General features: G+C 47.3%; 2 non-coding genes across 2 annotated transcripts; both read right to left on the bottom strand.

The window, feature by feature from the left end:
- Positions 1 to 6,108: 6,108 nt before the first annotated feature.
- On the bottom strand, positions 6,109 to 6,180 carry Trnad-guc (transfer RNA aspartic acid (anticodon GUC)). The gene has a single exon. It is a non-coding gene; the product is annotated as a tRNA-Asp (tRNA).
- Positions 6,181 to 6,334: 154 nt separating this feature from the next.
- Trnad-guc (transfer RNA aspartic acid (anticodon GUC)) lies at positions 6,335 to 6,406 on the bottom strand. The gene has a single exon. It is a non-coding gene; the product is annotated as a tRNA-Asp (tRNA).
- Between the last annotated feature and the right edge of the window lie 9,142 nt (positions 6,407 to 15,548).

Here is a 15,548-nt window from a genome sequence, read left to right as displayed (position 1 = left end):
TCATTTTTAAAGCACTCCACCGCCACAGTGCCGTCTAGCATCTGCGACGTTTCGCCGCCTTTCCGGTGTGTGGGGTTCCGCGGCGGTGTATGCAGCGCATACGCTCAGTTCACAAGGTATTGCTGTTCGTCGCGGTACACGGGCAAAACAGAGCAACGCTTCGTGAGTGAGAAGGCGCTGGTAAATAATCACTAAGCTGTCAGCTTCAAAATGGCTGAAACAGCAAGCAGCGGCGTCCCACGAGACGTTCCCGCAGCAGCGCCGACGATGAGTAGAGTGCCAATGCTGTTCTTAAGCAGCATTGCTTTGTATGTTTTGTTATAGCTAGCCTTGTGGGGTTCTTGGTATATTCACTATAAAACAGCGTTAACATTTAGGACAACTCTCGAAGTAATCGGAGAAACGTAAATGGAACGAGCGAACACGTAGGCCATTGTCAGGCTGCGCGTTAGGTGCGCGCATTAGTGTTTAAGATGGCCCCGCCACGGTGGTCTAGTGGTTATGGTGCTCGACTGCTGACCCGAAGGTCGCGGGATCGAATCCCGGCCGCGGCGGCTGCATTTTCGATGGAGGCGAAAATGTTTGAGGCCCGTGTACCTAGATTTAGTTGCACGTTAAAGAACCCCAGGTGGCCAAAATTTCCGGAGCCCTCCACTACGGCGTCTCTCATAATCATATCGTGGTTTTGGGACGTTAAACCCCAGATATTATTATTATTATTATTAGTGTTTAAGATGGCTCCCGGGTTTCCGTGCCGTGAGTATTCAAGTTCAACGTAATTCTAATCCCTAACAGACCATTTGGTTCCGCTTGGCACGTTGCAATACAATATTCATGGAACGACATGAGCACAAACACCGATGCCTGTGTTGGTTCGTGTCGCCATCGTAGTTAAAAGCTCGTGGCCTCTGATCGTTGCACAGGATAAGAAACAGATGTGCGACGGTTGAGCTCAAAATTCTGCGTATAAACAACACGATTATAAAATGAAAATAAGCCTGTTGCACATCTGGAAGCATGGCATGGCGTAAGCTTGCTTCGCCGCGAGCCGCCGGCACTAGCGATACACCGAAAGGGCGCCCGTTTTGGTTTTGAATTTGTTTTCTGGCGAGTATTTGAGAAGCATTACGACGATCGCACGTGCCCAGGTAACGCCCTGGCTTTAACGAACGTGGGCCGATTATTCACGACACCCAGGCTGCCGCGCAAAAAAAAAAAAAAAAAAAAAGGTGCGGTTGTCGTAACGCTATACCCCACGTATCGTCACAAAATTGACAAGTCGAGAAAGAACGTGCTCTCGACGAAACGTTAGAAACGCGTACCTGCGCCAAATCACACATGTCATGCGGGCCTTTTTGTAATGTAGATTGGAAAGTGCTAATTCGATAATCTCGAAATTGTACGCACTAAGATGGAACATTTTCTCGTCGCAGGCATTGTAAATCATGTGCTGTAGCATACAAAATCAGAGAGGTTGATGTTATGAGAGAACAGCTCTTGGCCAAACATTTTGTGTATTAATCGCCAGCCTTGACATTGGTTCTCTTTGCACCCATGCACAATCACAAGCTGGTGTGATGACTTGAAAAAATGTCCATAAGTGCAGACACCCCATATAATATACTATTTGTCGGAGAAGAAGGCGTGCGACCTGAGAGAAGCAAAGTCATTTAAAAGCATTGTACACTTCGCATGCCTTGGCTGCCAGTCTGTTACGTTTCCGTAGCTGTTGCCGCAGCCAAACACAGCGCAGTGGTAGCTTGTCGACTTGTTCTCGTCCGACGTTTCGATTTGCGGCAGCACAATTGCTTCAGCGTGTCGAAAAATGGAAACACGCTGACCTCTCACGCACCACGCAGTGCAAAACTCGGGAATCTGCACACACCAGCGGCAGCGGTCGGACGGTTGGACACGAGGGGGAGAGAGAGAAAGCGGCGAAAATACACCGGTTCGAGGCTACGCTCCTCCTCTCCGTGAAAACGGTCTATAAATAGCGAACAAAAGCGGGCTGAGTGGGCAGCCTTGACGAACAGAACGCTTCACGTGAATGGGGGCCCCCAAAGGCTTATTAACTATTATTCGTGTTGTGCAGTTCTGGTACGCCAAGGCCACTCCCTCCCTGATGATGGAACCAACATTAACATGATCTAAAATGAGAAACAAAATATCATGAGATACACAATCGAACGCCTTTTCCAGGTCGAGCTGGAGGACGGCTACGCCAGCTAAAGCGGCGTCGCAACACTCGAGCACACACCGTATCTTATGAACATTCGAGCAAATAGTCCTTTAATCCCACACGTTTGGTGTTTGCGACTATTTCTTGTATGACGCTTTGGAGCCTCGCTGCTAAGACCTTCATGAAAATCTTATAATCAACATTTGTCAGGGATATTGGTCTGTACGCTGTCACTAGTCTGAGTTTTTCCTCTTCCTCCGTCTTGGGGATCAATATGGTGTGCGCTTTGTCAAATGAAGGCGGCATAGGTTTTCGCTCATACGACTCATTGAATACCTCCGTCAATAACGGGGACAAGCTTTATACCATCCCGCGGTTAGACCACCGGGTCCGGGTGACTTGCCAAGGTTCAAATGGTCTATGACCCATTCAACTTCACTCGCTGTTATTTTGCCTTCTAATCGTTCCCTTGTGTCGTCACTCAGCCGAGGCATGCGCTCAAGAAAATCTTTTTTGAATCCGTCCACATTAGTTTTTTGAAATGCAAAAATTGATTGATAGTGTGCAAAAAAGGCGCGTTCGATAATTTCATTATCGTTCACAAGTGTCCCGTTGCAATAAATCATATCGACATGATTACGTCAACCTTGGGCTTTTTCTAGTCCGAGCGCTCTTGTAGTGGGCGTCTCTTCCGCCACCAGTTCTTTAGCACGTGCGTGCACCAAGGCACCTTTGTAACGCTCCTTGTCGTACTGTTCTAATTTTTCCTTTATATTGCGCACCTCGTCTTTACAGGTCCCCGGCTCATTGCTTTCGAGGGCTATCAGCTGCTGAAGTGTTTTATTCAGACTTCTTTCTTTTATTTGCCCTTCGAATTTTAGAGAGCTCGATCTGTCCAGCGCTTTCCTTTTAACCGTCTGCTTTAAACATTCCCATTTCTCTGCTACAGTTTCAGTTTCTTCAGTAAGCATTTCCTTAATAGTTCCAAGTACTGCTTCTTTAAATTGTTCATCATTAAATAATAAGTCGTTCTGTTTCCATAACTCCCTGTTAAAAGACTTTCGCTGTTTCTTCATACGTAAGCGACATACAACCAAGCAATGATCCGAGAAAGACACTGGCACAACCGTGTAACCGTGACACAATGGTAAAAAGTCTAGCTATAAGTACATGCGGTCTAACCGCGCATGGCTAGTGCCTTGAAATCGCGTGCACGTACATCACTTCGCGGTCCGCTTCGACACAGTTGTACACATCGTCCAGGTCATTCTCGCTAATTAACTTATACAACACGTCACTGCTTTTGTCGAGAATGCCCATACTGTTAACTCTATCCCGTGCACTTAAAACACCATTGAAGTCCCCTAACAACACAACCCGCTTATCACAATTTATCCACTGAAAAAGATTCGAAAAAAAAAAGGGTACGCTCTTCCACACCATTCGGCGCGTATATGCCAATTACTCGAAATTCAGTTTCACAAAACACAAAATCACACTACACAACTCTTCCTGACTGACATGAATATACACTTTGAACAAGAAGGCCTTGCAGTTTTTTTACAAAAAGAACACATCCCGCGGACGTCCCTATCGCATGGCTCACGACTGCATAGTATCTGTATAGTATCTGTCAGTGTAACGACGCACCATGCTCCCGGTCTCCTCCTCCCCGTCAACCTTAGTTTCCTGGACGGCTAGGTCTTGGTCGGTGACCAACCGTAGGAGCTGACTTTGCCTACGCCCAGCCGCCAACCCTCTCACGTTCAGTGTAGCTATGCTGAGTGATGGAAACGGTGCCATTGTGACTTCTACGCTATAAGGAGTAGGCCCGGAGCATGGCGCTTACCTTTCACGTCTAGCCTACGGCTAGCCGCCTCCAGGACCATCCTGCTTGCCGGCATTCTTTTGCTTTGTCTTGTCCGCCGGTCTCTTGTCAGTTGAGATTTTCGGTTCGGGTCTCAGCGTGAACGGCCTCCCTTGAGGAGTCTTTGCAGGCGGCTCCTCGCTGTTGGTAGACGACGTCTTGTCCATTTCTCCGGTCTCGTCGCGCGCACGCTTTAGTGTGGCCGTGGTGACATGTCGTCCCCGCTTCCGGACGTCTCTCCTTGGAACTCTGCTGCCTCGTCCGCCTCCACTTGCACCGCTTCCTGATCGACCGGTACAGGTTCAGCTGCTGACGGGGTGATGTCAGGTACGGTTAGTTGCTGAGGAGCCTCCGCCAACTTGTGTGTGTCTGTCGAGGCCGAGCCCCCGGCTGTCGCCAGGACCACTGTGCTGCCGGCTCCTTCAGCGGCCTCCTCCGTCTCGGCCGCGTCCATGACGAGCTCGGACACCACCTCGCTCTTCGCTGGTCCTGTTGCAGAGCCATACGTCCTAACACAGTCGGCTTCGACGTGCCCGAACCGTCTACAGCGGGAGCAATGTGGCACCTTGCACTCACGACGGACATGCCCTGTGCCTTGGCAACGCAAGCACTGCATCGGCCGTCCAGGCACAACAACCAGGGCCAGCTCCCCGTCCACGCGGATCTGGTGTGGAAGGTCCTCAACCATGAGACCACTCTTCAACTTCAGTAGAACTGCCCTTGTGGTTGAGCACTTGTCTGCCATGCCCGGGACCCGCCACCGCTCACGGCTCACTTCCGCCACCTTTCCAAATGCTGCCAGTGAAGCCCGCACATCTTCGTCGCTCACGTGCAGCCTAAGCTTCACCTGCTGGTCCTGCGGGTCGACGACGACGCAACGCCTCCCCTTCACCTGGAGCTCCTTCAGTGTAGTAGGCGTTTCATGGGAGCACCGTCGTTGAAGGTCACCGCCCACAAGTGGTTTATCTGATACGCGCCAAGACTCACCACATCGGGCAGCAGGCCCGTCGGCGTCAGCGCATCCCGAAAATCTTCAACCTTGTAAGGCCTGGCTCTGACATCTCCGTGTAAAAACACGGTGTTATTAAAAAGTTTTCCTTTTGGCAGCTGAGGAAAAATAAACTGGTATTCCTTGTCATCCGTATTCCTGTTTCCGCGGCCCATAGTGGCCGCTATCGCCGCTCCGCCGGAGCCCATGACACTGCGATCCGGTCAGCTCGGCTGCCGGAAGCAGAATGGCACACAGACTGACATCTTGCTACCGATAGCGCAATATACTGCAAAGAACGTCCCTGGCTTCAAACAAGGGGAAGGAGAGAAGGAATCCGGTAGCGTAATATAAAAAAATAAATGTGTGCGAAAGAAAAAAAAGTACAACGCTCCCCGTCGGGGAATCGAACCCCGGTCTCCAGCGTGACAGGCGGGGATACTGGCCACTATACTAACGAGGAGATGCTTTATCGGGGACACAGACTGACATCTTGCTACTGATAGCGCAGTATACTGCAAAGAACGTACCTGGATTCAAACAAGGGGAAGGAGAGAAGGAATCCGGTAGCGTAATATAAAAAAAATAAATGTGTGCGAAAGAAAAAAAAGTACAACGCTTACCGTCGGGGAATCGAACCCCGGTCCCCCGCGTGACAGGCGGGGATACTGGCCACTATACTAACGAGGAGATGCTTTATCGGGGACACAGACTGACATCTTGCTACTGATAGCGCAGTATACTGCAAAGAACGTACCTGGATTCAAACAAGGGGAAGGAGAGAAGGAATCCGGTAGCGTAATATAAAAAAAAAAATAAATGTGTGCGAAAGAAAAAAAAGTACAACGCTTACCGTCGGGGAATCGAACCCCGGTCTCCCGCGTGACAGGCGGGGATGCTGGCCACTATACTAACGAGGAGATGCTTTATTGGGGACACAGACTGACATCTTGCTACCGATAGCGCAATATACTGCAAAGAACGTACCTGGCTCCCAAACAAGGGGAAGGAGAGAAGGAATCCGGTAGCGTAAGATAAAAAAATAAATGTGTGCCAATCAAAAAAAATATAACGCTCCCCGTCGGGGAATCGAACCCCGGTCTCCCGCGTGACAGGCGGGGATACTGGCCACTATACTAACGAGGAGATGCTTTATCGGGGACACAGACTGACATCTTGCTACCGATAGCGCAATATACTGCAAAGAACGTACCTGGCTTCAAACAAGGGGAAGGAGAGACGGAATCCGGTAGCGTAAGATAAAAAAATAAATGTGTGCCAAAGAAAAAAAAGTACAGCGCTCCCCGTCGGGGAATCGAACCCCGGTCTCCCGCGTGACAGGCGGGGATACTGGCCACTATACTAACGAGGAGATGCTTTATCGGGGACACAGACTGACATCTTGCTATCGATAGCGCAATATACTGCAAAGAACGTACCTGGCTCCCAAACAAGGGGAAGGAGAGAGGGAATTCGGTAGCGTAATATAAAAAAATAAATGTGTGCCAAAGAAAAAAAAGTACAACCCTCCCCGACGGGGAATCGAACCCCGCTCACCCGCGTGACAGGCGGAGTTACGTACTAACGAGTGTTTTTTGTGTCTTGATTACCTCTTCTTTTTTTTTAACAAACAGGGTTACAGAAAACAAGTTGAAAAGGGTAAAAACACTAGCTAGTCTGAAGCATGATGTGTGTTTAAAAGGCCTTTAGTGAGGCAAATTCATGCAATGTCGTAATGAAATCAGGGGCGTCTTCTGCATGTTTTAGCACATCTTTCATGTAGATCACACTTTCGATAAAGTAGTGTTGCGCTGAACCTGCATCCATGTCCTTGTGTCGTACTGTCATGCGAGCCTTCCATGGGGCACGCATGCATAACAGCATAAGCATGTCAGTAGGAACGCCCCGTGTCGTCACAGGGCAGAAATCGTGTGCCAAATGGTGATCGCGGAAAATCTTTTTTGATTTTACGTTGAAGGACGTCCCGTAAAAATGTTGCATCACGGCAGTCGAGAACACAATGGTTTATTGTTTCAGCCTTCCTGGATAATATGCAGTTAATCGACCAGGGAACACAAATGCCTTTACTCTGAAGCCATGATTTCACAGGGAGCATTTCTGTGTGTAGTTGAAAAAAAAAACGTTTTTGCCGAAGTTCGTACAGGCATGACTCTGGCTCTTTTAAGCGCATTGCGTTCTGAACCCGATAAGTATTTTATCTATATACTGGTAGAGGTAGAAATACATCTATTAGATCCTTATACAGCTTTTTCTTTGAAACTAACGCCAGATACTCAAGGGAAAAATGTGTTTTAAGTATTCTATAAGGAGCTACTATTTCACGTAGAAATCCTGGTAGTGGGCCAGGTGTCACAAAGCTTGTTGACACAACACAGTCCGCGAGGTGGTCTCGTAGGCGAACTTGTAACACTCTTCTCAAAAAAGCGCTGCTCTGATCGCCGAGATAAATAAACCTTGAAACAAATTGTTTCAAAAAAAGATGAGTTAGGCCTAGTCCCCCATGCTGCACCTTCTGTAACAGATTGCAACGACTCGTGCGCTCCCAAATCGAGCCCCATATATAAACGGCGACACTCTGTGAAGTTTCTGCACTGACATTCCGGTCATGCATAATACTTGTAGAACATAAAAAAAAATTAGCGATCAGAAGTATATTGCGCACACTTGCTCTCGAAAAGATTGAGAATTTATGACGACCCCATTTCTGAGTTTTTTTCATTTACCCTATTGGTTTCTTCAATCCAATGCTCTATAGACGCCTTGTGGGGTTGCAATGGGACGCCGAGGTATACGTTTGGGGATTCAGACCATTCTATGTTGCAATACAGTTGTGGCTTAGTTGGCAAGTTTCCATGCCAAATGCCGAGGCTTTTGCCCACTTTACAGCGCTCCCCGTAGCTTGACAAAATGATGTAGTTTCTTTTACCACTTTTTCAGGAGCGTAGCCAGAAATTTTTTCGGGGGGGGGGGGGGTGTTCAACCATACTTTATGTATGTTTGTGGTTCGTGCGTGTGCTTGTATGTGTGCGTGTATATATAGGCAAGCAAAATCGAAAAATTTCGGGGGGGGGTTTGAACCCCCCACCCCCCCTGGCTATGTCCCTGCACTTTTTGTACACTTTCTTTGTCTGTACATAGCACGGCAATGTCGTCCGCATACGCCAACACTTTGATCACGTTGTCACAATAGCGAAAGCCTTGGATGGTGGGACATGAAACAATTTTTTGGCATAAAGCTGTATATGTAGCGCAAATAGTAACGATGAGGTTGGACAGCCCTGGCGCAAGCTGGCGGCAACTGGAATGCTCTCACTAAGTTGCCTGTTTATTATCAGTTTGGCTGTGCAGTCTGCATAAGCCTTTTTAACGCCCTCTAGGATAACGGAACCTAGATTGGCATGTTGAAGTATTAGTAGTAAAATTTTGTGGGTTACCCTACCAAAGGCCTTTTCAAGGTCTAGCTGGAGTATGGCAATTCGGCCTCCTTCAGTGTCGCATGACTCGAATATATTTCTCACTACATGTATATTGGTGAAAATCGTTCTTCCCTTAATCCCGCATGTCTGGTGTGGGCCTACTAGTGTTTTAATAACTCTGTAAAGTGGCTTAGCTATTACTTTCATAAGTACTTTGTAGTCAGTATTCGTGAGGCCTATTGCTCTATAGTACTCAACGGAGCGTTAAGCGGATCATTGGTTTTAGGAATTAACGCCACGTGCCTTGTCCTAAACGATGGAGGCATGCTTTTCCTTTCAAAACACTCGTTGATGACGCGATGCAAGGCTACTGACATTTCTGGTTTAAAACACTTGTACAGGGTTGCGCCTGACCCATCTAGCCCGGGTGATTTACTTGGTTTGAGGCCTTCAATCGCTTTTTTGATTACGTTTACGGTAAGTGACATTTCGAGTTCTTCACATAGTTCGTTCTCTAGCTGTGGCAATAGCGGAAAAAAATTACGTTCAAATACTTTGGTATCTTCATGTTTCTGATTTAACAGCCAACGAAAACGTTCAGTGAAGGCTTTTTGGATGTTTTTTTTTCTCTGGTAACTTCGTTATGATAGCAAGTTTCAGTAATGTCTTTTGTTACTGCGTATTCCTTTTCGTCTCCTAACGCCCCCTTGGTGGGCGTTTCCCCGAGCCAGAATTGATTTGCGCATGCTCTGACCACTGCACCTCGATATCTTTCGATGTCTATTGCTTCTAGCTTGTTCTTAGTTTCTTTTATTTGCTTTGCGAACAGGCCCGGTTTAGAACTTTCAGTGGTAAGTAGGAATTGTAGTGCATCGTGAAGTTGTCTTTCGTTTTCTTTTCTGCGTAGTGTGCACGCTCGGTCTATTGCCATGAGTTTGACGTCAGATTTAAACATTTCCCATAAGGACAAAAAGTTATCTGAATCATCGTTCAGTAAGTTATTGATCTGTTGTTTTAGTTTTTGAAGGAAAGGTTCATCTTCTAACAGCTTATCGTTAAGCTTCCATGTGTGCCAGTTAAAGCGACACGCCTTTTCTGTTTCACCGATAGTTACTGCTACTAGACAATGATCGCTAAAACTGACGCACTGTACGAGATAGTTGGTACAAAGCGGCAAAAATTAAACTGGTACATAGATACGGTCTAATCTTGCATGGCAGTCTCCCTGGAAATGGGTGTAGACTGTCGTCCTTTATGAAAGGGAACGCGCGAGCGCGTGGCCTGTGCTCTGCGGCAGCTGTCTGCAGCGCCATCCACAGACAGCTAACGAAAGCACGCCTGCTTTCGTATCATCCATTGGCAAACAAAATAACGAGCTATGGACAAGCGCTGATAGATTACGTTTCCTCCCTGCATGTTCGCCCAAAGGGCGACGCCTGCAGCTCGTCGTCTGCTGCCAACAAATCGAGCGTGGTCGAAAGCGTTGTCCCTCGGCTTATGGGATAGGCGAGGGCGATGGTTTGTTGTGGTTTGCTTTTTCGAAGCTGTGTGACTGAACACTTCGACGATGCTCGCGCACCGAGCTTGATTTGATGCCTGCGGACGAGGTGCTGCAGGCATCAACCATTGCGCGAGCGGAGAGGGGGCGTAATCTAACAGCGCCTTGCACACCGGTCATGACTCATTATTTTGTTTGCCAATGGCACGGTGGCCAATAGTGACGCGAAAAGCGGACGTGTTTCCTTTAGCTGTCGGTTGATGGCGCTGTAGGCAGCCGCCGCAGAGCGCAGTCCGCGTGCTCGCGTGTTCCCTTTCATACATCATGTTGCTTCTAGACGTAAGCACACTTCCTGCGTCTTCTAAGTCACATTCGTATGCTGTCTCACTGAATTACATCGCACTTTTATCTCTGGACAGCAACCTTTCCCTCCTGTCTTCTAGTCTGCACACACAATTAAAATCCCCCAATAGAACAACACTGCGGTCACACTTTACATATGATTCTACACATTAAAAAATTTCTGCCTTTCTTGTTCTCTGTTTGGCGCGTAAACACATATTGCGCGCCACAGCCTGCCGCAAAACATAAAATCAAGCACAACTAGTCTTCCACTTTCACACTTGGTAACAACTTCTTCAAGAATTTCGATTGAATGCCGGTATAATATGCGTCATTCCACGCCAACTGTCCCAACCAGGGCGCTCGACAAAAATGAGTTTCTCTAAAAAAATCTGAGAATATTACACACATATAGACATTAGTTATACAGTATTTTTCCAAAATAATGTGAGCCGCAAAAATGTTTTGGGCACGTGAGCGCCATTTGAACTTCACGAAATGTTGGAAAATCAGGTACGAAAGAAAACTGCTCTATAAATCGACCATTCCAGGCATTCTTTCAACACTTGCTCTTATGTGTTTTTCGAGCATCGTGATTTCAATATAGGACAGTTTCTTATAGTAGCTCTATATTTTTTACTTCTTAGAGTCGAGGTAAAGTTGAGTAAATTCTCGTGTTTTCGGGAATGTTTTTACAGAAGAGAATTAGCGATTGAATGCAGAAATTATTTTTATAAAACATTCCATAAAACGTGCTATCACCTAAATTTCTGTTTTGCCTGTGTACGGCGCATATGCTCTAAAATAAAATCCTAAGCTTCGCGAAAACGCTTTTCAGTTCCTTTTTTAATACTTTATATTTTTTATTACATATCAAGGTGATAACAAACAGTGGTAAAAATATAACAATGCCATTGGCCTCGATGCCACAATTTTCCCAATAATGAATCGCGTTACTTATTGCATGGGGTTCTCAGAATCAACGGGCGTCAAAATAAGTCAAGTCTCAAACCAGAGAAACGAGGCTTGAGCGTGAACATATATAGCGGATCCATACGAAGTTCATCCATGTATTCCGCAAGGTACGGCGCACGGTGTAACGATGCGCCTGTATTCACGCTTTCCGTACGTCGTCCATGACCCTACGGACGGTATATGCCAAGCTATATTTGACATCCTAATGTGGGTGGTTTCAGGCAGGAGATTTTTGGTTAATGTAGGATTTGTCAGTCCGGTAACATGCAATTCTACAGCTGTTATGAGATCACAACAGACGAGTTTTGTGGCGTAGTTATACGCCGCCACCGCCACCTCCGGTGTGCGAAGCAATGCAGTAAGCAACGCGATTCATTATTGGGGGAATTGTGGCATATCTAAGCCAATGGCATTGTTATATTTTTCCCTCTGTTTGTTATCAGCTTGATATCTAATAAACAATATAAAGTACTAACAAAAGGAACTGAAAACAATGTGCTACGGATACACTGCCTCTTTTTTTATGCAGCAAATTTGAGTTGGTTTGTACTGCCCCCAGAGCAAAACAATGCAATGGTGGGAGTAAACCTCAAAAATGTTTTTCTCAACTGAAACAAAAATTACTCTGAAGGAACTTTCGGTGGACGAAGTTGTTATGATTATCAGTTGTATGCGCTATTCCACTTATTGTTTCTTGGACCACCTTAGGGCGCTACAGACGTCTCAACATAGGCCAATGTAGCGTTTTTGCCAAGTTTAGGATTTTATTTTAGAGCCTATGCGCCGTACACAGGCAAAACAAAAATTTAGGTGATAGTACGTTTTATGGAGAGTTCTATATTAATAATTTCTGCATTGGATCGATAATTGTCGTTTGTGAAAAAATTCCTGAAAACACAAAAATTTACTCAACTTTACCTACGCTCTAAGGAGTAAAATATATAAAGCTACTATAAGGGACTGTAATATAATGAAATAACGATGCTCGAAAAACCCGTAAAAGCAAGTGTTGAAAGAATGCCTGGAACGTTGGATTTATAGCTAATTGTCTTTCGTACCTGGTTTTCCAATATTTCGTGAAGTTGAAATGGCGCTCACGTGCTCAAAAAAATTTTGCCGCTCAATTTATTTTGGGAGAATACTCTATAACTAATGTCTATATGTGTGTAATATTCTCAGATTTTTTTAGAGAAATTGATTTTTGTCGAGCGCCCTGGTTGGGACAGTTGGCGTGAAATGACCCATATGAAACAGCCTCCAGACGCAGCAACAGCATGAGATACACATATATTAAATGTAGACCTGAATGTTTCGACCATTTTATCGGTTTGTGACTTTCAATTCTTGTTTCTTGTACTGCCACTAGGTCTAGATTATTTTCGGTTAGAAGGCGGTTCAGTTGGTACTGTTTCCTGCGCGTTGACAGACCGCAGACATTTATTGTTGCTATACGCAAAAGAGTATTAGGTTTGTTAGCCATAGTAATTTGGTAATGTAGTATTTATACTACTCACACTGTGGGTCGGTAATGCAGTGCACCTAAACGTAGCGTGGGTTTTTCTGAACTGTAAAACACGGTTTTTCTTGTGTTTGGAGCCACCTTGTTACGAAAAGGTGCCCGATGAGTGATCGGGGTGCTTGAGTTTGTACCACAAGAACAGTTCCGCTGCTAAGGCAAGGAATTTGCTGGCGGTTGTGTCCGGTCAGGCGGCGCGCCTTGAAGTTGAGGATTCCTCGCCGAAGAGGAAACGCTTTCGCTGGAGACTCGTCGATATTAATTTCTTTGGTGTTTCCAACGTCGTCTTGGCCTGTGTCGCGTGACCGTTTCGCCGATGTGCTCGCAGCTGTTGCCATTTCAACGTCGACAGTTTCCTTGGCGTCGCATGTCGTTGTTGAAGGCGGGGCTACTATGAGGTCACTTACACTATCGGCCTTTTTGTCTGTCTTGAGTATCGTCGGGTCGGGGACCTTATTATTCACGCCGTCCTTGCTCTTTTCTTGCGTTTCCGGTGGCTTGGTGTTGTCGCCATCTTCTGGTACGGGATCTCGTGCAGCTTCCTTGGCGTCATTTATGTCCATAATGTGTTCCGAAGTGTCTTGGTTTTGGGGCGGTCCAGTCACCGAGGCATAGGATCGCACGCACGCGGATTCATCGTGGCCGTAGCGGCGAGAATGGTCACAGCGTGTTACACGACAGCCTCGTCGTATGTGGCCGGTGCCGTGACACCGGAGCCAGAGCGGTGCTCTGCTAGCTACATGGACGAGAGCTAAGTCCTCAGCCACTCAAAGTTGGCGCGGTAAGTCTTCAATACTCATGCCTGCTTTGAGCTGGAGGGTTACAGACCGCGTTGTGGAACTCTTCTCGTTGCAGCCTTGTACGCGCCACTTATCTCTGGCGACTTCAACGACTTTTCCAAACGGAGACAATGCAGTTCGCACGTCTTCATCGGGGACGCCATGCAACAACCAGTACAGCTTGAGTCGTACTGCCTAGTTGTAGGGGTCAACAACAACGCAGCGTCGGTCTTTCACAGTGAAATTTCCTGCTGCCAGCATTTTCTTCTTCGCTTCATCGTCACAAAAGGTCACCGCCCACACATGGTTCATCTGATAAGCACCTAGCGCGAACACTTCCGATAGTAGCGAAATATGCGGCAGCGCATCTCCGAAGTGCTCTACCCTATAAGGCCTGGATTTTAGGTCTGTGTGTAGAAACGAAGTGTTCGTGGGGGTCGTACCTGTGGGCAGGGTCGGCAAAACAATATGGTAGTCCTTGCAAGGCATATCCGTTGACCTGTTTCCGCGGCTTTGGGGGGCCGCTGTACCTGCTCGTCGGGAGCCCATGAATCACACAACCGCACGCTACGGTGGCCGGAAGTGGAATCTATACTAAAGAGTTTTACGGTTTTACAGCGAAAGCTGTTATGAGATCACAACAAGGGCCGTTTCCCGGCCCTTTTTGGCGCCACTATCGCGTGAATTAAAACTAAATAAGAAAAAATATCCGGGATGGAACGAGGATCGAACCTAGGCCCTTTGCGTAGAAGCCCAGTATTCTACTGTAGAGCCGTGCAGGTGCTTGAAACTGCTCTGCAAAAAGACCCTATACAGGCTTCATGTCGGGAAGGAACCCCATTTACATATGTAATGTAGCGTGGTAGAAGAGCAAAAGAACAACCAGGCGTCACACAACGCGAATTCTGTAACTAGGCGTCATACAATGCGAACTGCGCAACGAGGGGGTTGTTGAATGCTTCCAACCCATTATAAAAGGCTCTGCCATAATTCTCCATCGTCATCAGCCACAGCGTCAACAAGTGCACATAATGCCTTACAGGTGTTTAGCGGGTGCCACGGTCCACCGCAGAATGACGAAAAATTGCATAGTGGCTGCTTCTACTCATGCTCTCAGCCCAAGTCCGAGCTCTTTGTGGTTCGGGACAAACCACGAGGTCCACATGCGAGGCACTATATTCCGCCACCACCGCTGGAGGTAAAAGTGGGGGGATGCCGGTCGCCGAAGCCCAAACGATCAGAATCCTGGGCCTATATTTACAGACTAACAGGAAGAACACGGTGGCCCTTGAAAAGCTTAAGAACACGGTCAACGCTACCGTAAGGCTAATCAGGCGAATCGCTAACCGTAAGAGCGGGATAAAAGAAAAGAACCTCTGTAAGCTGGTACAGGCGTTTGTGCTTGAAGTAACGTAGCTGACAGGCCAGAACCACAAGTAAAACAAGGTTTATTCCAAAGACCTGCGATCGTCGTCTTCCTCAGTCTACTCAGACCTATGTGCACGCGCCGTGCAGATGCGCTCAGCCGCAGTTCCGCAATTGGCGCGATACAGCACTTCCTTCCCCTAGAGTGTCTGGTGAGAAATTGCACTTTTTTCTAAAACCTGTCCGGAACTCTTCTTTTGCGAGTTGAACGTCTGGGTAGGACAGGGTCTTCCACAGCGCTTGCAGGCTGGTCTGTACCCGCCCCTTCGTCTGTTTGTGCGCCGAGTTCCTTTGCGGGTAGTTGTTGTGGCAGCGAACCTTCATCGCCGATGTTCGTTTCGCTCTCCGTTGAATGGGTCACGGAGGCTTCTTGCTGCGCTTGCTGAGCTTCCCGAAGTCGCACCTGGTCGACATGTCGTCGCTGTTCTCCTTCTTCCGTATCAACAGTAAGCAGCCGACCCCCGCTGGCCGCCGTCACGGTACCAGGCAGCCATCTCTGTCCACTGCGGTTATACTGTCGTGTCCAAACTCGTGTTCCAGGA

This window comes from Rhipicephalus sanguineus, chromosome 2, assembly GCF_013339695.2.
Source record: "Rhipicephalus sanguineus isolate Rsan-2018 chromosome 2, BIME_Rsan_1.4, whole genome shotgun sequence".
Taxonomy (NCBI): Eukaryota; Metazoa; Arthropoda; class Arachnida; order Ixodida; family Ixodidae; genus Rhipicephalus; species Rhipicephalus sanguineus.
The sequence above is the reverse complement of the archived record's forward strand: the minus strand, read 5'-3'. Positions and strand labels throughout refer to the sequence as shown.